The sequence below is a fragment of the Crocodylus siamensis genome, chromosome 1 (assembly GCF_052110815.1).
Source record: "Crocodylus siamensis isolate JL-2025a chromosome 1, ASM5211081v1, whole genome shotgun sequence".
Taxonomy (NCBI): domain Eukaryota; kingdom Metazoa; phylum Chordata; order Crocodylia; family Crocodylidae; genus Crocodylus; species Crocodylus siamensis.
In genome coordinates this window covers 133,294,134-133,315,117 of record NC_143395.1, presented here as the reverse complement: position 1 = coordinate 133,315,117, position 20,984 = coordinate 133,294,134, and the positions used below count along the sequence as shown (strand labels likewise).

Sequence of the window (20,984 nt, the reverse complement as noted above, 5' to 3'; positions counted from 1 at the left end):
CCCCCCTCCAGGCCCCAGGTAGTGGGGAGGGGGGAGGGAGGAGGGAAAAGAGTTCCCCCCTGGGGCTGGGCAGCCCTGCATGCCCGAATTGCTCCTGGCTGTCAGGGAGCAACTGGGGTGGGCCTGCTGGGGCCTGGCCATGCCCCCACCTCCTCAGCTTAGTTTCCCTGTGGATGTGGACAGAAGGGCTGCTCTAGTGCCCCTGAGCTTCTGGCTTGAGCCACTGCAGGCATGTGCTGAACATTTATCCACTTGCAAACCAGCTCAGTCTCTGCAGGTTAGACTAACCTGCAAAGACTGAATCAATTCAGGCTTAGGCTTTTTGACTGTCTGTCCCTAGCCTTGATCATGGGACAAATTAAACATCAACCAGTATAAGTTATTGGAAACTGGTTCAAATTTGTAACAACAGACTTTCAGTACACATAAACTGTTTTCAAAATAGCTGAAACCCATTTAACATAAACCTGGATGTAGTATCATACTTAACTGTTTTAGGTTAAATCAGTTTATTGAACTTCTGTCCCAGATCCTCTCCAGCTTCAAGTTAACTTATAGTCTTTCAGCATCCCATGATGCCCCTCCACCCTCCACCCCTCACAGGGTGGGTGGGCTAGCCTGGGCCCCAGCTGTCTGCTCCAGCCAGCAGGGAAGCTCTGGCTTCTGGCCTGGCCCACTATAGGCATGTAGCTGCATTTCCAGAATCAAAAGTGAATGTTTGTTCACTTGCTAATCGGTTCAAACTATGCATTTTAGACTAATTTGCAAAGATTGAAACAATTCAGCCTTGGGCTTTTTGACTGTCTATACTTAGCTCTTTACATTAGGAGGAGCTGCTGACTCACAATTACTCTACTTGTGTCCCTTGCCTTGTGCACATGTGCAATGGTGTATGTGGTATGTTGGGCTTTGCAAAGAGCCTAGACACCTGGGTAATTTTACCTAGCTGAAAGTCAGAAAATTCAGGAATGGAATCTGGCATCTCACTAAAGATACACCACGCCCTTGAGGGAAACTCAGCAGCTTTTTAGATCACATAGATCTACAGGAGTAGTTTTCTCTACAGTCAGTCCTTAATCAACCATAGTCACATGGATTTGAAAGAGGTCAAAAACTCACAGCAAAGCTCAGTCAGCAGTGCCAAGTTTCCACCTGATTTAGCACTCAAATTGTGAAGCTGTAAGTGCAACAGGATTTGATGATGGAACTAGAAACTGTCCCCTACAAAATTAGAGAGGTCATACTGCCAAGTTCAGTTTGTGATTTAATTTCCCAAAGATTGAAGGCAGTATTTCCCACACCTTGTAGTCAAGTCACTGAGACTCACACTCCCCTACTTCAACTGCTGATGCCAGTTTCCCTTTCTCCTGATTGTAGCTAATTCCCCCTGCTGCCAATTATGGCCAGTAGTACTTGGTGACAAGGGAAATTTATGGCAGGGGATGAAGTAGAGGACTGCAAGAGCCAGCAATTTTACTGTGGTGGAGCGGTGGAGGCTGAAGTAGAAAGGTAGAGTATCTGAAGTAGGAGGGCAATGTCAATTGTTGTCATGATTCATATGCACACACACTGCATAGAAATCTTTCAACCTTTCCCCCCGCCTCCAAGGCAGTGCACTCCAGTTTGGGGAATGGAATTATGGTCTGCTGCTCTTGTTCAAGCCCATCTCTACTCAAAACCGAGACCAGGTTTGTGCAAAACTAATAAGCCATAGAGATATTTGCAAGGAATATAACATGTTTCAAATTGATAACCAAACCCCAAAGTTAATAAGTTTTACTTTTTGTACCAAAAGCTTTGTACAGTTTCAACAGGGAATCCCATATGCACATTTATACACTCAGCACTTCAAATTTTTGTCCTGTAGTCTCTGCAAAGCATTCTTCACATTCTGCTCTTAATACAATGGATTTGTAGGGGGAAGTTATGATTCTCCATGCAAATTCATCAGTTAATGGTTGTTCCCAGTTCAATACCAAAAAACCCCCATTATTGATTAGACATTGCTAGGGTTGTAAAAGTTATTGTGCTAATTATGCACCTACTGAAATCAATGAGATACAGTGAATGAATGATCGGTCCATATGCACATACGTATAGGGAGAATAGTAATAGATGGCTTTTACACAGTACACTAAATTACACTAGCTGTGTCAATTCATCTCATTTTAATGGAATTACTCCAGAGATGAATTTGGCCTAAATGTGCTAATTTTTTTTTTGCATTGCATGCCCTTCTCTGATTTGGTACTAGGCAGGGTGCCACATCTTGTGTGAGGCTGTCTGTTTGTCTCTTCCCTTTTTCTCATATTTGCAGTTTTGCTTCTTCACTTTTCAGTGGGAAGCTCTCTCATTTAGGGCAACATTTTCAAAGGTGAGGACCTGAAACTCTTGAGTGTACTTTCCCTTAGTTACCAAAGGAGGCAGAGAAATGAAGGGACATTTGTAAACGATGGCTTCTGAGACAATTGTTTCTTGTCAGTGCTTTTGTATCAGGGTTTTGGAGCTGGTGTTGCTGCTCTCAGTCACGTCTACCTCCTGATGTACTCATTCCAGTCCCCACCCCCCATCACCCGAAACACCAGTTCTCCTCCTTTGTGTTAACATGCAAGGTTTTTGTAGACAAGAGTGCAGGCAAGGCTGCTTCAACCCAGATTGTATCTCCTCACACTACCCTAGTCCCTGAGGTGTAAATCAGAATGCTTTGAAGAATTTAGGACAAGAGATTAAAACAAATGTTTTCATAAGGGGAGGAGAAAAAAAACCCTGCAACACTTCTGAAGTTAAAAAGTTTTCAAGAATGTTTACTGATTCTAATGCATCTTTAATTAAGGTCTCATGCCTTTTAACTTTTGAAATCCTGGTCATTAAGTTTAGGAATGAATTGAAAAAAAATTAAATAGAAAAATCAGTCTTGTGCTTATCATTCAAAACCCAGTGAAACTCCAGAAGTGTCAGTGAATATTATTCCACATATTTCAAAAGTCCTCTGTAACCAAAATCTGTTCTGTCACCTTCACCCATTCTACTTTGTTCTTAAAGTAGTGAATGGTATGCATTAGTGTACTGTACATTTTTGGCTTTAAAATACTGCTACGAATAAGAGGAAGAAAACAGATGAATTAGAAAAACCAAACATCAGGTAATAATTCTACAGCAAGATGAGAAATAACTCATTTGAACAAAACAAATTCAAAGTTAAGGTTGAAGCTGTAATCTTGCCTTCTGTAGGTACTGAGAGACCTCACTGATTTCATGATGTCTTCGCTAGCATTTCCTCATTTTTATTTCTAAGGATGGGCTTGTAAAAGAGGAAGAGGGGTACAAAACAGGTTTGCATGAAGAGGCACAAGAAAAAGAACAGTTTCTTATGTGTGAAGAAAATGTTCCATATTCTGGGGAATATTAAATGCATTATTCATTGCTTTAATTACTTGAATACAGCAGTGGTTCTCAACTGTTTTAGACTCAAGGAACCCCTCTCACTGGTTTTGAGATGCCCCCCATAACTTGTGCAAATTAAGCACACCCAATTTTAAAAAACTAATTTACATATTACAGTGCTTATGTCTTTACAGAGGGGCTAGGCAATAGAAGGTGGTGATGGAGCTGGCAAGGAGAGCAGCTGAAGCCTTGCTTCTCTCTTCACAGCACCCTTCAATGCCACAGCACCTAGTTTGAGACTCACTAGAATAGAGCCCTGATACTCTAGCCATGAGCACCTTGTAACACTAGTAGTGGTAGCCAGATTTCAAAATCACTGTGTGGATGCAATGCATAGTACATAATTCAAACCTGACAACCGCAGTGTAGATAGGGCTGCTATGTTAACTCCTTCAGTGACTTATTGCATTGTTTAATCATGAATGTAAAGCTGCTGTAGGTCTATTATGTGATGTTATAGATCCATGGCATATTACAATGTATTATTGCTGATCCAAGAGAAAATCCTAACAAAGGCTTCTATAGCTAGTGTATGTACTGCCAGTGACAGTGTAACAAATATTCTTATCGCCAGGAGCCAAACTAACTGCAGGAGTGATCTTAGAGATTGCACAGGAGTAAGGTTTTGCAGGATCTAGCCCTAACTTACACCGAGAACTTCACAAAGCAGTAATATCTGTTGGACTCAGTGCACAGTGTGTTTTAGACAGAGCAGACTGTTATTATTTCAAGTATAACACATCCAACAATTAAATACACAAACACAAATATACACAAATAATGTCCAATAATTATTTCCTGTCACTATTACATCACTGTTGAAAGGCCTCAGTGAGAGGATCCATTTGGCATTAGATCACTCTGTGATAAAGTTCAGTCTGAAGAATCTCAATGGAAAATACCTAACAACATTGTATACAATTTTTTTTCAAGCTAGAGTAGTTTTTGGTTTGTTTTTGTTTTAGAATAAGACCTCATCTTCAGCTTACTATACCAGCAGCCAGTTCAAACTTTCTTTAAGATTCATTCCATGCTCTCTTTTCTGTTAATATCCCAGGGATCCGCCTTTTCTCCAATGAATGGTTGACCTATTCTTCTTTGATTTGCCATTGATTCCTTCTGCTTACCTCCCAATGCTCTGCCTGTTGACTAAATGCTAGGAGTAAGAATGCCTCAGATTTCTGACTTCTGAGTCATCCTCTCATGACTGGAACAGCTTGAAGCCAGCTTCAGCTCTCAGGGATCATTAGTGAAAACTCTCTTGTAGCAAAACCCAACAAATGGAGCTCCCTCCCTTACTCTCCACTTCCCCCCCCCATAGATTCTAATAATAAAATAAATAACAAATAAATCAAAGAAATAAGATGCTAATTTACATTATTTGGCTTCCAGACCATAGCATATTTAAAATTATCTCCAGGATCGGAGGGGAGAATTTTTCAAGAATGTTGGGGTAAATCCCAGCTCTATCCAGTGTTGTGAAATCTTTTAATCTGTGTGGAGTGCAGCTAGGACCCTGACGTTCAGGGTTGTAACAAGGTCTCCACATGCAAAGCTTTACTCTTGCATGAAGTATCACTCACTCCAGCTGGATTCTGCATGAGACAAAGACTTACCAGAATGTACCTATTTGCTGGACTGGTTCAATGAGTTTTAAGGACTCCTTTAGAAATATCCTCCTCTGTTTCTTACTCTGCCCCCCCCCAAACCGACTAAAGCTGTCAGTCAGTGATTCTTTAGAGCTCAGGTATTTATTTGATTTCCATGTCACCCTACCCAAAGAAGTCTCAGGACAGCCTGCAATAAAACCCACAATGTATGAAATATAAACAGACCCCACAATGACACCCCAAGCCTTTAAAACCCTACCCCACATGCTCATATGTTGTCAAGTGTGTCTTAGTGTCCCTGAAGTATTTCAATGCTCCTTTCAGGAACCAGTAGGAATAAAACTGTTAGTTTTTATTCAGTTTATTAAGTCTGAAGGTGGAGATTTTTCTTTTTCTCTTGATTTGTTTTCTGTTGAAGCTCACACTAAAGTTATAAATCCTGGAAGATATAAACTCTACATCCCAAAATAATTTCTAATTTCAACAGGACAGCAGTCATACTGCAAATGAACTTCTCTGTATATGCCATCACAATGCCTTTTTTCATTTTGCAAAAGTTCATTGCATCACAGAAAGCTGGGCTGTAATCTTGTAAATGGATGAAATGCATATATCCAAATTTATCAATTCAGGTACTAAACAGCTGTTTGCATACAATTTAGCATCTAACCTAGTGCAAGGAAAGAGAGAGATCCTGTGTTTACACAGTGCCTTTTGTTTAAAGCACTGAATGGGGCCTCAAGATTTCTGTGACTTTCACAAATTTTGTGCACAAGCATGGGCAAGTCACCTCAAATTTAGGCACTAAGCTGCAGGAGTGTATTCCAGGACCCTGTATTATGTCCCAGTCTCCCTGAATTGTGCTCAGACAGAGTTAGGTGCCTCAGAATGGGTTCTAAAACAGCCACGGGCTGAGCAAGGATTCATCTCATGTCAATGCACTCAACATGCAGCTTTTTAGGCTAGGGACAGAAATGATACATAACTGGTATGAGTGATCAGAAACCAGTTCAGATCTGTAACACAACAAAAGTTCAGTGCACATAAACCTCTTTTAAACTGATTTAAGATCAACCTGGATGGATGTAATATTAGACTTAACTGATCTAGGTTAAGTTGGTTTATTAAACTTCTATCCCAGATCCCTTCCAAACTGAAATTAACTCATAGTCCCCCAGCATCCCAGGATGCTTTGTACCTCCCTTGCAACCCCTCCCCCCTGCACAGTGGGTTGGCTAGCCTTGGCCCAAGCTGTCTGCTCTGGCAGATCAGGAAGGTGTGCGTTAGGGCCCTCTAGCTCTGGCTTGAGCCACTGCAGGCATGTGGCTGCATTTCCAGAATCAAAAGTGATTGTTTGTTCACTTGCTTATTGATTCAGTCTATGTGGTTTAAACTAACCTGCCAAGATTGAATCAATTCAGCCTCAGGCTTTTTGACGTTCTGTATTTGGCTTTAGAGTTAGCCAGCGAGAAGCACTGAAGACAGGGGCCAGTCCTAAATCCTCCTGTCAAATGCCCTACTCAGGCCTACAGCGAGGTACCTCTGTCCACCTGGGATCCACTGCCCAAGCTCCCTCATAAAGATAGGCACTTACATAATTTTCCCCAAGAACTGAACAGGGCTGATGGTTTTCTTTTAAAAGGAGAAGGAGACAATTGTGCCCCCTTTATGCAATAGCCTGGTCATAAGAGCGCATCTGGGCAGGGAGACCTATGATCTGGTCTCTGTTCCTAGGATCTGGTTCTTGTATCTTAGATTAAACAAATGCTGGATACATTATTTATAAACACAGAAACAGCCCTGGGAGCAGAGACCAGAACCTGGGACTTTCTCCCCCTCAGCAGAGAGTGCCTTTACCATTAGGCTGAAGAGTCATGTTTCCTCCTGGCACATTCATACCCACTCTCCAGCTCAATGAATCTAGAGCTGCATGCTGGCACCGCTTCAGCAATAGGAATGAAGGGTGCTCCCAGCCACAAAAGCTTGTAGCCTGGCAGTCAGAGCCTCTCTGGGGAGGTGGGAGATATGGGTGAGAGTCCCCTTAAGGAAAAGAGGAAATTGAACCTTGATCTCCCACTTCCAGTGCAAATGCATTAGCCATTAGACTAATTTATATACAAAAGGAACTGTTGCCCTCCTTCCCCCACCAACTGCATTTTCAAAGAAAGCAGCAGCTGACCTAAAACCTGTCAGTGCCTGTTAAGTTAGGTTGTGTTCTTGAGACTACCTACTGACTGAGCCTGATGTGGGATTTAGGTGGAGGAACAGTCCATTTCTGGATTCCAGCTAGGATTAACTGTGAGTTAGGGGTTCGGTTGCTGAGCCCTCCCAAGACTAAGGCAGTTCTGGGCAAGTGCAGAGGCACAACTCTAGCTCTGATTGCTTCTGCTGACTTAGTTTCAGGCTTCTTCTGGCTGTTGTTAGCTTTCATCCAGGACTCAGATCACTGTGGCTACACTACAGTTACTGCAGCTAATGCAGAGACATACTTCAGGTAACTTACCTACCTCAAATGCTGCTAGCAGCGTAGCTGTGGCAGTATGCAACTCCACGTGGGCTAGCTGTTCAGCTTCTTACCCAACTTCTTGAGCAACTTTTGCAGCCCATATTGAGCTCTGTGCTGCTGCCACTACACTATCAGCCATATGTGAAATAGCTAGTTTAAGGATAGTTTGGGTATTCTCCATGACCTTTAGTAACAGCAATTACTCAGCCATGTACCAGGGAAGGTACTATATTGCATCAACTGCATCAACCAAGCTGGGAACGTAAAACTGGGCATCATCCACTTTCCACAGCCTGAAGGCACCACAGCTAATGACTGTGACTCACTGACTCCCCCAATGGCCTTATGTATGTGTTGAAAGGAATGTGTGAGTGGAGGGAACCATGCAGTAATAAAATGCCCTCAGGACACATGAATCACTCCTCACCAACACCCTCCGGGCTCAGTCAGCCAAGAAGTCTAAACTCTACAGCCATTCCAGTGCAGGACTGCAAAGGTGCCATCAAAACAATGGCATTGCCAGGATCAAGGGCAAGTAACAAACTTAAATGGATTGGCATAGGAACTTGATGTCACTCCATTCTAAGGGGGAGATTATCAATTAATGCAAGGAACAAAGATTCCAAATGATTCCTAGATGAAACAAGATTAGGGCCTCCGAGGACACAGGATATTCCCAGGGTCTCACCACAACTTTCTCAGCCAGTCTTCCATTAAAAAAAAGAAGTGATGTTCCAAACTTGTGTATACATGGTGAGACTGAACATGTTAAGAGATGTCTGGGTTGAGCAGAGGTCTAAAAGAGTTCCCCTTAAGGTACGAAAATACATATATCCCCCACCAAGATTTCATGCCTAGCAGTTGCATAACATTTAATGTATGGCCTACTTAGGCCTCACAAGTCCTCTGAGATACAGCACTGTTGCCCTTGGTTTTATAGGGGGACAAAATGAAGCAGAGATGAAGTAATTTGCTAGAACCCAAAAACCCAGAGATAAAACATTTTGAGGCTCTCCTTAATTCATGCTGCATTCAGCCCACTGGATCACACCTGTTTTTTCAAGGTATGTGGGCATCTAGTATAAGCAACTAATAATTTACTTGTGAAATTCCTAGGCAGGGAGAGCGAAAACCTGGAACCGGAAATGATGTGAATAGTTGTAATTAAACTGCTAAATGTGGGGGGAGGGGGAATTATAAAATGACTGTAAAATAGCATCTTCTTTTTTAATATAGGATTTTGTTTATAATCAGGTTCAGAGGTTATAAGGTTCTCAGGACAGCAAGCATTTTTAGTTTGTCACCAAACTGCAATACACATCCTTTTATATTGCTTTTTCCTGATTTAAGTACTGGAGAGCCAACTTAGGTACAGGAGAGTGAGCTAAATTCTAGTCTCCATCATCATCTAGAGCAGAGGTAGGTGACCAGTGTGGCACGTGAAGGCATTTTGCTTGGCACGGGCACCTCGGTGACCACCCACAGATGCCACTGGCAGTGTCGGGGCACCTTCTCGCAGGGAGTGTGCCACCATGCTCAGGGGGTGCACCCGCATGCACCCCGTACGTGTCCCCGCTGATCTTCTCCTCAGCGCTGGCAGCCACCCCCTGCCCCACGCGTGGCTCAGGTCCCACAAGGCTCAGCCACACCCCAGAGGGCAGAGGACCCAGGTTCCTGGCGCGCTGCGGGAGCAAGAGGGAGTGAGCGGGCGGCTCCTCGAAGGGCTTGAGGGAGCCCGCACTGCGGGACACAGGCTGTGCAGAAGCGGCGGGGACTGAAGGGGCTGGGACAACACTGAGGCCGAACGTCACCCCCAGCTGCGTTCCACAGCCCCGCGGCGTTCCAGACTGACATCCCGGCCAGCCAACCCCGAGTGGGCCCCGCCCCCGGGCCCCCCGGAGCCGGCCAATCAGAGCCGGGCGGGGGCCGCGGCGTTCTCTCCGGCGCTACTATGCGTTCGGGGCGCCGCCTCTCCACGTGGGGCTCTTTTGAGCAGGCAACAAAGCGCCCGGCGCGGCGTGTTTACACCAGTCGGCCGCGGCGGCGCGGCCGGGGCTGGGGTGGGTGCGCGCTGCACCTTGGCTGCTCGTTCTGCGGCTGCTGGGCTTGCAGCGCCTCCCCCGGGGGGACGTGGTGTTCCCTGGTCGCAGCATCTGACTCGGTGGGGTCCCTCCTGCGCTTGGCAGGATCCAGATCCTACTGCCCTCCCTCAAAAAAAAAAAAAAAAAAGAGGGAGATCGGCTGGATATTGGCTCCCGCTGCAGGATCCTGCTGTAAGTACCGAGGGGCGCTGTCGTGGCCGCAGCCCGGCTCCGAAAGGAGCAACGGTCTCAAGTTGCAGCAGGAGGAGTTTAGGGTGGATGTCAGGGGAAAACTGTCTGGCTAGGAGCGTAGGGTGTAGCTGTGTTGGTTCAGGACATGGGCAGGCAAGGTTCTTTGGGTGAAGCTGATTTTTAGACCAAATGAAATAGTTGGAAAGCTTGCTAAGAAAAAAAAATTCCAACTATTTCAGTTGATCTATTAAAGTATATTGGATTCACCCAAAGAGCCTTGTCTGCCTGTATCTCACTAGGAGGCACTGGAACAGGTTACCCAAGAGGCTGGGGAGTCTCCATCCTTGCGGGAGTTTAAGCCCTGGGTAGACAAAGTCTTGGCTGGGGTGATCTAGTTGTAACAAGGGAGGCTTAAGTTGGGTATTAGGAAAAACTGTCACTAGGAGGGTGGTGAAGCACTGGGACAGGTTACCCAGAGGGGTGGTGGACTCTCCATCCTTGGAGACTTTTAAGACCTGGCTAGCTAGGCAAAGCCTTGGCTGGGATGATGTACTTGGTGCTGGTCCTGCTTGGAGCAGGGGATCTGGAGTAGATCAGTGGTTCTCAACCTCTTTTTCTACCAGGACCCATTTGTAAACATTGATGGCCAGTCTGGACCTAGTAAATAGCTTAAGTAGAAAATAGCCCCCTGGCCCCTTACTCTTGACCCCTGCTCCTGGGGGAGAGGGAAGGGGGGCCGAGCAGTCTCTCGCAGACTGAACTCTGCCAGTCTTCACGGGAAAAGCCCCAGTTTCCCGTTTTTATCTCTTTTAAAGGAGAATCTGTTTTTAAAGTTTGTTTGCAACCCTTTCATATATTCTTGCAACTGACTTTTGGGTCAGGACTCTGACTTCCTGAGGTCCCTTCCAGTCCTCATTTTCTAGGATGCTATGATTCTCGCTTGTGGGGCAGCAGATGGAAGCCGCAGTCTGTGTGTTGAAACATTTGGCCCTGCTGCTTTGGGCATCTGAGTTGCTTGTGCTGCACCAGGTGCCCTTCTCCAGGCTTAGGGCTGAGGGTTGGAAGAGACCTCCAGAGGTCATCTAATCCAATCCCCTTCCCGAAGCAGGACCATTCCCAACTATGTCCTCCCAGCCAAGACTTTGTCTTCTTGGAGGTTTTTAAGCCTCAACGATGGAGATTCAAACACCTACTTCTCTGGACAGCCTGTTTTAGTGCTTCACTGCTCTCCTAGTGAGAGATTTTTTTCCGTGTATCTAACCTAAACTTCCCTTGCTACAACTTGAGGTCTCTATGTAACAGAGTGAGTGGGCATCTAGAATTTGTTTTTTCCTTCACTACCCCAACATAGCCAGAGCTGCAGGGCCCCTATCTCCACTCCAGCTTCCACCGGTTGACCTGTACCAGTGAGAAACTGCTATTTAAATTTTTTAATGGGGCAGAAAACAGCTAATGTGAAAGTTGCCATCAGGTGTGTTTCTTGTTAAAAAAAATCTTGAGCAGTAAAAGAATATTAGGATTTGGAAATCACTTGTGGTGTGGGCGGTGTACTAAAGTAAGATTTGAGCACATAGATGTTTATAAGCATGTGTATGTATATGCTAACTGCTTTGTACTGTGTCTTTCCACAAATCTGTTACAAAGATATCATATCTTAATATACATTAGGGTACACAAGTGTATGAAGTATATGTTTTGAGGAGCTGTAACACAGTACAAATATAGATTAATAATGACAGTGTCATAGTTAATATACCTTGGACTATGACTATGCCCTCTAAGTAAGATTAAATTTTCAGTTGAAGTCCTATGGATTGCAGACAGTGTCAGTAGTGTTCAGCCTTGTCAAGGGAAGGAGTTCTCATTTCATCTACTGTCCAGTCTCTATTCTTAACTTTCGGGATCACGTTTGGTGGTTTGGGATTTTTTTTTCTTCATAATTTATGCAAATCCATTTTCACCAAATTCTTAAAACTGCTAAACTAGTACACTTAATAACTTCTCACTTTGATTCCTTATAGTTCTCTCTCTGGTAACTGCCATTTAGTTAAAGTTATCAGAATCTAAAGACTGCTTAACCATTCCAGTGTATGCCTGAAATGATTAAAACTATGTTGCGACAAAAGTAGTGAGACTTCTTGCACATCAGTGCAAGTCTGTATATTTTTATTATATAAGCATGTTTATGGGTATGCTGTAAATTTAGTTTTTCTCCAAACACAGATTCATGATTGCAGAATGCCTCTTATGCATTGTTTACATCAACAGCTAAATAATCATGGTTATGGTCGCAATGTGACAAATAGAAGCCAATAGAGATCTTTCAGTTGCAGGTAGAACATGATAAATTGTTAATGTTATAAAACTATATTAATTACATTCACTGCCAGAGGAATTATTAATTCACATTTAAGGGTTACCAGGGGTTGTCTTGTGCCATTACAAAAGCTGAAGGGTATCATTTTATGAAAGGTAGGAAAATGCAGAGTAAGTCTTTCCCCAAGGACTCTGCTCTCAGGACTATAACCTGACAAAGCCCACGTGAAGAGCAGTTAAGGAGGATGAAGAGTAGGTGAGGGGAAAACTTATTAAAGCCTCTGAAGTTTAAGTCTTTCATTTTGCCTTAATGAATCCTTCAGGGCCATCCTGGCAGGTTACCCCCGATATTGTGCTACTAGACTGTGTCTAGCAAGAGAGAGCAACATTTGGAGTAAAGCAACATAACTGCGATGAATACCACAAGCTCTTCCCTATTTCAGTGTCCCTTCTCATCTCTGGGGATGCAGTTAAGGAGTGGGGGCTATGGCATGCTGGGCAAGACTGACCAGCAGCTCTCTGTCCTCGGTGAATGGTTTGGATGTTTTGTTTTATGCTTTTAGAAGGCAGACTTAGTGAAGTGCCTGGAGTGAGGGTTGTTTTAATTTAGATGATTGTGGCATCTGGTGGGAAGGTTGTGGCATCTGTCATAACCTTCTACCTAATAACCCGGGACACTTCTGCCTTTGCCAGGGAAAGGAGATCAATATATCCTTAGTCTCTGGGAGTAAGGGGACCATCTATGGAATAGATTGACTCTACTTTTTAGCTCCTCCTTTGTACCATTATGGGAGGAGGGGGATGGTATTGAACTTGTAGAGAGAGAAATGAGTGATGTCTTTAGACTGCTTTCTTGGGAAGTGCCTGCCATCTATATTGGTAGCTGAATTTCCTCTCCCTGTGACATGAAAATCCTAGGGGGGTTCTGTTTTGCTTTCAGTTTTTTCTCTCCCAAAGCTGCCTTTTTGGGGTTTCTCTTACAAGAAGTATTGGTCTGCCTGCACCAGCACTTGAAGTCTGTGTGGAGGGAGGGGGTACCAAAGTCCCATATGAATACTATTCCTTTTTGACTGGCTATGGTGCTACCTCCATTCAGTATCTCTCAAAAAGTTGAGGAGTGTCCTTTGGTCAAGCCCAGTTCTAAAATTAATTGTAAGAATGTTAAGGCACTTATCTACTAGGAAATGTAGGAATAGATTTGATTTGAATAATGCCACTTCCTGATTTTTATTATGAGAGAACCTGGTATGGCAATAGGACAGCTCATCTGCACTTTTCTGTTTATTCATTCCTTTATGTAATAATCTTCTAACATCACCATTTGTTACTATGGAAATGCCCATAAAGTTCCCAACATCATGATTTTGGGAAAGGGAATGACCAGCTAGGATAAATGGGCTGATAGAGGATGATCATGCTTTCATGCAGATACCTCTAAATTTAAAAAAAAATAGAAATAAACTGACAATAAATTTATATGTATAAGGAGATATCTTATACTCTTTTAAAGGACTTTCATTATGGTAGTCTTTACTGTCCATTATTGCAAAATAGCATCTGCCTTCTTTGGATGGCCATTTTTCTTGGTGAATGTTGTGATGAGTGAGAGTCTGTAAAAGTGGTAAGCTGAGTTAAATATCCACTTATCAATTGCCTTGCCTCTTTCCTCTCCTTTCAAAAGCAAAGTGCTCAGAGGCATACATGTGTTCCTCTGATTTTAATTCAAGTCTTGTTAATAAAGGAATTTTTGTGGATGGGGGTGGAGGGGGTAACGCCTGCTATTTTGGATATAACACCACTGACTTAGTTTAGTTTCTTTTTTTGTAGCATCCTTGTACCATTCCTCACAACGAGAAGATTCAGAAAACACTCTTTTTAAAGGATGCTCTTGGGATAACCCCATGAATTTGCTGTTACTCATCTGAGCTCCCAACACTCCAGGTGAAAGGGATATAATAAACTGGTAGCACACTTTGTATTTGTAAAGTGCCACAACAAAGTAGTCTTCCCACTGTTCAACTGATTCAAGATAATGTAAATGATTTACATGCTTGGTCTACTCCAAGGTAACAATTCTTCTATTGGTACTGGAATTCCTTTTAAATTATGGAGCTTCTTGATTATCTTAGTAGTGTTTAGCCCGAGCTACCTTAATTCTTTCTGTTGTGGTGGCCAGATAGTAGTAGACTGAGGGATGTGGCCCATCCAAATAATGCTCTAGCTGTGAGTGGCTCCTTAAAATATTTTCCAGCCGTCCTCTTTCTTCCTTTAAATTAGTATTACTTCTGATGTGGTTTTTCACAGTTGCTTCTTGCGACTCTCTTGCTTTCCATTTCAAGATTCCACTTTGCCAAAGACGGGAGCCCTTTTCTGCAAAGAAGGATTTTGTTTGGTTTGTTTTTCCTGTGGCTTCTTCCATTTTCTTTGGTTCCTAGCAGTAGAACTTGAAGCTAATATCATAAGGCCTTGCTCCTGGTCTTAATTCTGTTGGGGTTTTGGCTGTTTAGTTGCTGTTGCTTGTGCTGTAGTCAAAACTAAGCTGTGTTGCAGAAATAATGGACATAAAATATTTGGAAGTCAACACATTTTTTCACAGCTGAATTAACAACTCTGCAGTCAGTCATAAAACTGACAACATTTAAAGACAGCACTGCAGAAATACTGTGTTTTTTCCTTTTTAAAAGGAAATTAATATCCACAATGGTAAAATGTCTGAATGTCTGGATTTTGTCATTTGAGACTTAAGTGTTGGGCAGCATTTGAATTGTGGTTTGGAAAGTGGATTTTCCTTTCTTGTGAAATTCACCTTATTTTCTAGCTAGTATTAGCTTCACTATCGTCTCTTGGATGGCTGAGAGCAGGTCAGGATGAGATGGTGTTAAAAGGAGTTTCTCATTGTTTAGTTCTCTTACCAACTTGGCACCTCTGAAATTGTAGCGGTGATAGATATTTTTTTCCCCTCCCAGAGATCTCAGTGTATGTGTCCCTCCTGGGACCATGTTACACTTAGTTAGTGAAGGCAGTTCTTAATTCATGTTTGGTACATGGAGTAGATTTTGCTTTGGACTGATGCAGCCTATATAAAAATATTTCAGTTTAGATGTTGGTTTTCCATCAGAAGATTGAAATATTTCATCAGAATTGAAAACATCTCACAGAAAGTACATTTTCTTAATAACCAGTAAGAGACCTTTCCAGGCAGCAATAAAAATATTAAATGTTCCTAGGGTGGGGGAACCTGTGTTATAACCTCAAGAGGCTTGAAAACTGTAATGGTTTCTTGGTGGAAGAACCAGCCCTGGACTGAGAGCACTGGTAGATCCAAACACTTTGTTTCTGAGTAGTGTTGGTAGGTTGCCATCTTCTTCTGTCTTGTCCTGGTGCTTGAATGGGAAGAGTTCATAGATGTTAGGGGCTTGCCATAGTCTCATGTTATTCTTTCCCACTAGTATGGTAGAAAACCATATTCACTACTTTCCTTCTATGTTATAAAGATCTTGGTAGACTTTTCCCTTGGCCCCCCTCGATAAAGATGAGGAGTGGTTCACAACAAAAAAAAAAATGTTTCTTCCTTTACTCTGGTTTTGCATTTCAGTCCAAGAAGCAGAGGACAGGGCAGGATGGCAGTTAGACTAACTGGTTAATAGAGGCTTTTGTGGGTGCACAAGTTTGCAGTGCAACAAATAACAACATTGGTTAATAGAGGCATAAGCTTTTGCGGGTGACACCCCAGTCAAAGGAGCAGCAAACTTTGGAGTATTTTCTGCTCGGTGTGTGTTGTCTTGGTTTTGCTCCCAGATGCCTACAGACGGGCTTGCTTTGATGGGTTCCACAATGAAAGGACAGAACATGTGCATCTTTGAACAGAGCCAGACTATCAGTAAATATCTTTCCAAGTCCTGTGCTTTAAACCCTCCCCCTTAAAAATCCTGTGAATAGTTCTCGTGGTGAAGTTGACAGCAGGAGCTCAGTGTCAGTGAGTGAATTTTGTGCAGTGAAGATGACACAGAAATACCCAGCTCTGTAGTATGTGGTGCTCTCCATTTCTTATTTCAGTAGTCTCATCCTCTGTTTTTGTATGCATCTAAGCTAGTGGTTGGCAACTTTTTTCTGGTGACAGCCTGGAATGACTCGACTCGGGTCCAAGGCAGTCTGGTGTTAGGGCCTGGCCACTGCTGCCGCCCACTGCTTCTCCCCAGCACCTGGCTGTGGTGAAATCCCTACCACACACCCCTCCCTACCAGATCCAATGACTCTTTGGGCCATAGGTAGCTGACCCCTGGTCTAAGCTAATCAGTTAGTCCATTGGTGGCTAAATCTGAGACTCAAATTCTTGTGCTTGGGTTATGCAGTCCAAACAGATCCTCCAAAATCCCACCAGCTTTGGTTAATGCATATTTACCTGTGGAAAGCAAAGCCACAAATTTCATAGAAATAAACATTTTTTTTAATAAAAGGAACCTGTTTAGCAAATTGACTTATGCACAAATAAGCCGGGTGCTGGGAGATATGGGTGATCTGTTGCTTCTTAAAGCATGCTTGTGACAAGACATATTCTTACAGAAAATGGTATATATGCTGGAAAAGCGATGTGTGCTGTAGGCTTCGTTCTTTCAGCAGCTTTTATGTGTATGTAGAAGTTGTGCAATGAAATGTACGTGCTTATGTAACTGCACATAAATAGTATACTGAGGCTGCTGGGAAGCCAAGCATTCAAAATGAGGAAATGTCATCAACAAGTTTCCCTGGGCAACTTTAACTGGGGGGCCTCATCCCACACTCGGTTGTCTTTTTAATGTAGGGTTACCATATTTCCAGTTTCAAAAAGAGGACACCTTGGGGGAAGGGAATATATGATTGTGGGGAGGCATGATATGCCCCTGCCCCTCGCTCCCAAGCCGCAGCCCCCCCAGCTCTACTGCTGCCACTTACTGCCGACCCACAGCCCCCCTGCCCTGCCTAGCCCTGCTGTCCACGCAACTCCCTCCCCTCCCCTTCTCTTCCCCACAGAGCATGTAATGCCCCAGCCTGCAGTCAGCTTCCCTTCTTCCTCCTCCCAAGCAGCTCCTAGTTTGGGCAAGCCCAGGGCCAGATTAACCATTTAGCGGGCCCTAGGCAAGGGCAGAGGGGCCAGGCCCTCTCCAAGAGCTGGGCTCTAGGTGGGACAGGAACCTTTGACCCTCTTGATGCTCCTGTTGTGGAGATGTGTGCCCCAGTTCTCATTCACTCACTGGAGTTACTGTGGAGTAAGTGAGGGGAAGACTTATTTGCTTATTTTATTTGCATAGTCCTGGTAGATGCAAAATACGTACGTAGATAAGTCTTCTTGTTGGTTTTGTGTTGCTCACTGTGGTCTTTGAGTGAGCTAATGAGAATTGGGTTGAAATTGAAAGATAACTATACTTACTTAGCAGCACTCTTTCCTCTACCCCCAGGCATTGTGTTGGGGGGAGGAGGCTAAGGCCATCTATACTGCCGTTTAGGGAAGCCACAGCTTAGGGCCTTAGGCACATGCTTAGTTTGCCTGTCTTAATCATACCCCTGGCAATATGAAAGTGCTGGGAAAAAGCTGAGGCAGAGCAAAATCCTGGACATCTGCTTGCTTTCCAGAAACCCTCCCAGATGCAGGACCAAAAAAGAGGATGTGTCTGGGGGGGAAAACCCAGACATATGGTAACCTTATTTAATGGTCAACTTTCTATTGATCTGCCTCTCGCCGGGTGTATCTTTGCAGAGTTGCTCTGAACAATTGACACTCCCAGGCTATAAAGTTTAAAGCCCTGACACCCAAGTTACTGTGTCTTCACTAGGTCTTTGTGCCCTCCTGCATGTCCTTGGGACTTAGTATATCCTTTGGTTTTACCCTGAGATAAACCACTTAGAAATTCTTCCACAATTAACCAGGAAGGATCATACAGCTCCATGGGCTGGATCTGGCTTGTAGGGTCGTATGTTTGATACCACTGTTATAAGACATAAAACATACTCCCTGGTTAGGGGTGATATGCCCTTTACAGTAGAAATACCGACTTGCTTAAGTCAAGTCTTTCACTTAAAGTGTTAGGGGGTGGCAGAGGGGCTTGTTTGTTAGTTTACATATTTATTTAAATATGCTTTTTGCCTGCTCGAGTATTATCCTCATTGCTTTCTAGTTTTGTCTGTATTTCAGAAATATTATTATAAGGCTGGCACCCAGAGGATCAAATCTGGTCCAGGGCTTTGCTATGAAAACAAAATCCAATTACTGGGTGTTCATTCCCTTAGTTCATTTACATATTTGCATGGCTTATTATAAAGTTGTGTACCTGCCTGCCCAACTCTAGTTGCCTTAGACTTGAGTTCAAGAAGGCTGGCCACTTCCTTTCCTTTTTCATGTCCTCGTGAAAGGGTATTTAGCAGACTTTCCAGATTTTGTTGGAATCTGACTTGGCTGCACTTCTGCGGTGGCCTTGAACTTGCAACTTATGGGGTGTCAACCCTGCGCCATAGTGCCCATCTCACCCCAGTCCCTCCACTGGCCATTCTGCTGCCCAAAGCTAGTAATTGTGAATCAGTCTGTCTGTACTGGCACTACAGTATCTGAAGTGGTTTTACCAGGCCTTCCCATTGCCCCACAGCTGACTAATGACCTGTCAGGCTCTCCCAGCATCCATTGTGGCTGAGACCTGCAGAATAGATACTTGCAGGGAATTATACCCAAAAGGTTTTGAACTGAGTTGAGTAGGGAAATGGAGGTGAATTTGGTACTGATCTTGTTACAAATTATGCTTTACATTTCCTGTGCTCAGTGGTGGAGGAAGACTGTCATGCAACAACTTGAATCTAGTTCAGTAATTTTTCAGTTAGGATTCTGTAAGGTCTGTTTTGAAGGTGTTGTGAGGTGCTGTACAATACTAGTACTGCTAGGTATGCAAATACGTACACATAATTCACAAGGTAAGCCCAGAGATTTCAAACAGGAATCCATAGCATCAAAAATATCCTGACCTTTTGTGGTCCTTTCAAGTTCTTTGCAACAAAAGATTTGCTCTATTACTTTTTCTGCAGTCCAAAATGAGTGAAAAGCAGAAGCTGTCGTCTTATGAGGGGTGCCTTAAACCCCAAAAGGTTGAAAACCACTGATTATGGGTCCCTTGCAAATTAAGGAAAGTGATTCTTCTAGTCTCTTTGGCACTGGTGAGGCCTCACTTGGAGTAGTGCGTCCAGTTTTGGGTGCTATATTTCAAGAAAGATGTGGCCAGATCAAAAAGAATCCAGCAGAGCGACAAAATGGTTAGAGGCCTGGGAAGTATTGCTTACAAGGAAAAACTGAAAGAACTAGGATTATTTAGTCTGGACAAGAGAAGAGTGAGAGGGGAATTTGATGACTCTTCAGATCACTGCAGATAGTATATAACAAGCAGATAGAGAGGTTCTTCTTCTGTAGCTTGAGGCATTCCTCTCCTAATCTTGTCCTCTTCAGCTACAGGGAAGGCATTTTGGTTGGGAGATCAGGAAAAATGTTCGGACTCTGAGGGTGGTTAAGTATTGGAACAGGCTACCCAGATAAGCTGTGAAATCTCCATCTCTGGAAATTTTCAAGAGCAGATAAAGACAGGCACTTAAGTAGGATGATTTTAGTCAGGAATGATCATGCTCTAAGCAAAGGACTGCACTAGCTGACCTCATGATGTCCCTTCAAGCCCCACTGTCCCATGATCTAGTCTCTTTTTGATAAGAGAAGATTGTCTTTATTACAATTGCTGGGCTGGACCTTGCTAATTCTTAACTTTGTGAAAGTGCACTGGTGTGAGTTTTGTTTTTTTAGATCTAGGAGTAAGTGGGACATGAGTAGAGTTACAAATAATCTTGCCCTTTTTATATTGCTGCTCCATAATATTTAGTCAGAGGCACTTGGAAAGGCAGGGACCTGGATGTGTTTTCCAAAGTTTATTAGAGTGTGTACTTGTATATTTTTGTTTTTATTTTAGCTGCCAAACCCCTCTTTTGTCATTCTAGCTGCTGATACGATTCCTAACAGGAATAAGGAGTAAACCAATTAGCAGATTCTTTGATTTGTTTCACCTATACTCTAGAGTGGTCTTAACCAGGCAATTACACATTGAAATGTGCTTCTTTAGCAGCTAAAACCTTAAGTAATGTTAAAAATGCCAAACATCCCAGAGGCAGATGATTGACTTCAGCTTTCATTAATTCATCTGAAGTTCATTTGTTAGGTTTCGAGGGTTTAATTGAGGTTAAGGGGTCAGAATCTGTGGTAAACAAAAGAATGTCATATGGAAGTCTGAAGTTGTGTGTATTTAAGCAAGAGCACTTCTTCTGGCCCCTGGTTTCTGTTCGTTGGCTCTTCCAGGTTCACATTATACTTGTATTGTGAATTTCCACATTTAGGTTAATGATTGCCTGGTTGTTTGTCACATTCCAATATCCCTCATTAACATGGAAGGCTGAGCCAGGCTTGTAGCCTTCACCTGAACAAAAGAGCTTACCTTTCTTTTTCTTCTTCATTGGCATGGGAAAGTACGTTTCTCTATTTTAAAATAAATCAGAGACTTCTCCTCAACGTAACAATTGTTCTGTTAAAATCCAAATGGATAACACAAAACATGAGCTTCCCTTTTACTGTTTACCTTTGCTGCCTACACCTCATTTTTATAGAAGATGTGTGTTTAGGTGTCTCTACAAAGGTTCTGAACTTAAAAAAGTGATGATATTAGTGACCTATGAGTATACAATTGTTCCCAATATTGGTGTCTGGAAGCAAAGAGAAAAATCACTTATTAAACTATATGGACAAGAATTTCTCATTTGTTCTTTCTCATAAAAAAATAATCT

General features: G+C 43.1%; 1 protein-coding gene across 6 annotated transcripts in view; it reads left to right on the top strand.

Annotated features, from left to right (window-relative positions):
- The first annotated feature begins 9,532 nt into the window (after positions 1-9,532).
- The window catches only part of FRMD1 (FERM domain containing 1), a 63,990-nt gene continuing 52,538 nt past the window's right edge, over positions 9,533-20,984 (top strand). For all 6 annotated transcript variants that reach the window (XM_090043189.1, XM_090043171.1, XM_090043180.1 and 3 more), the window contains exon 1: positions 9,533-9,833. The gene's annotated coding sequence lies outside the window, so the exon portion shown is untranslated. The remainder of the gene's footprint in view (positions 9,834-20,984) is intronic.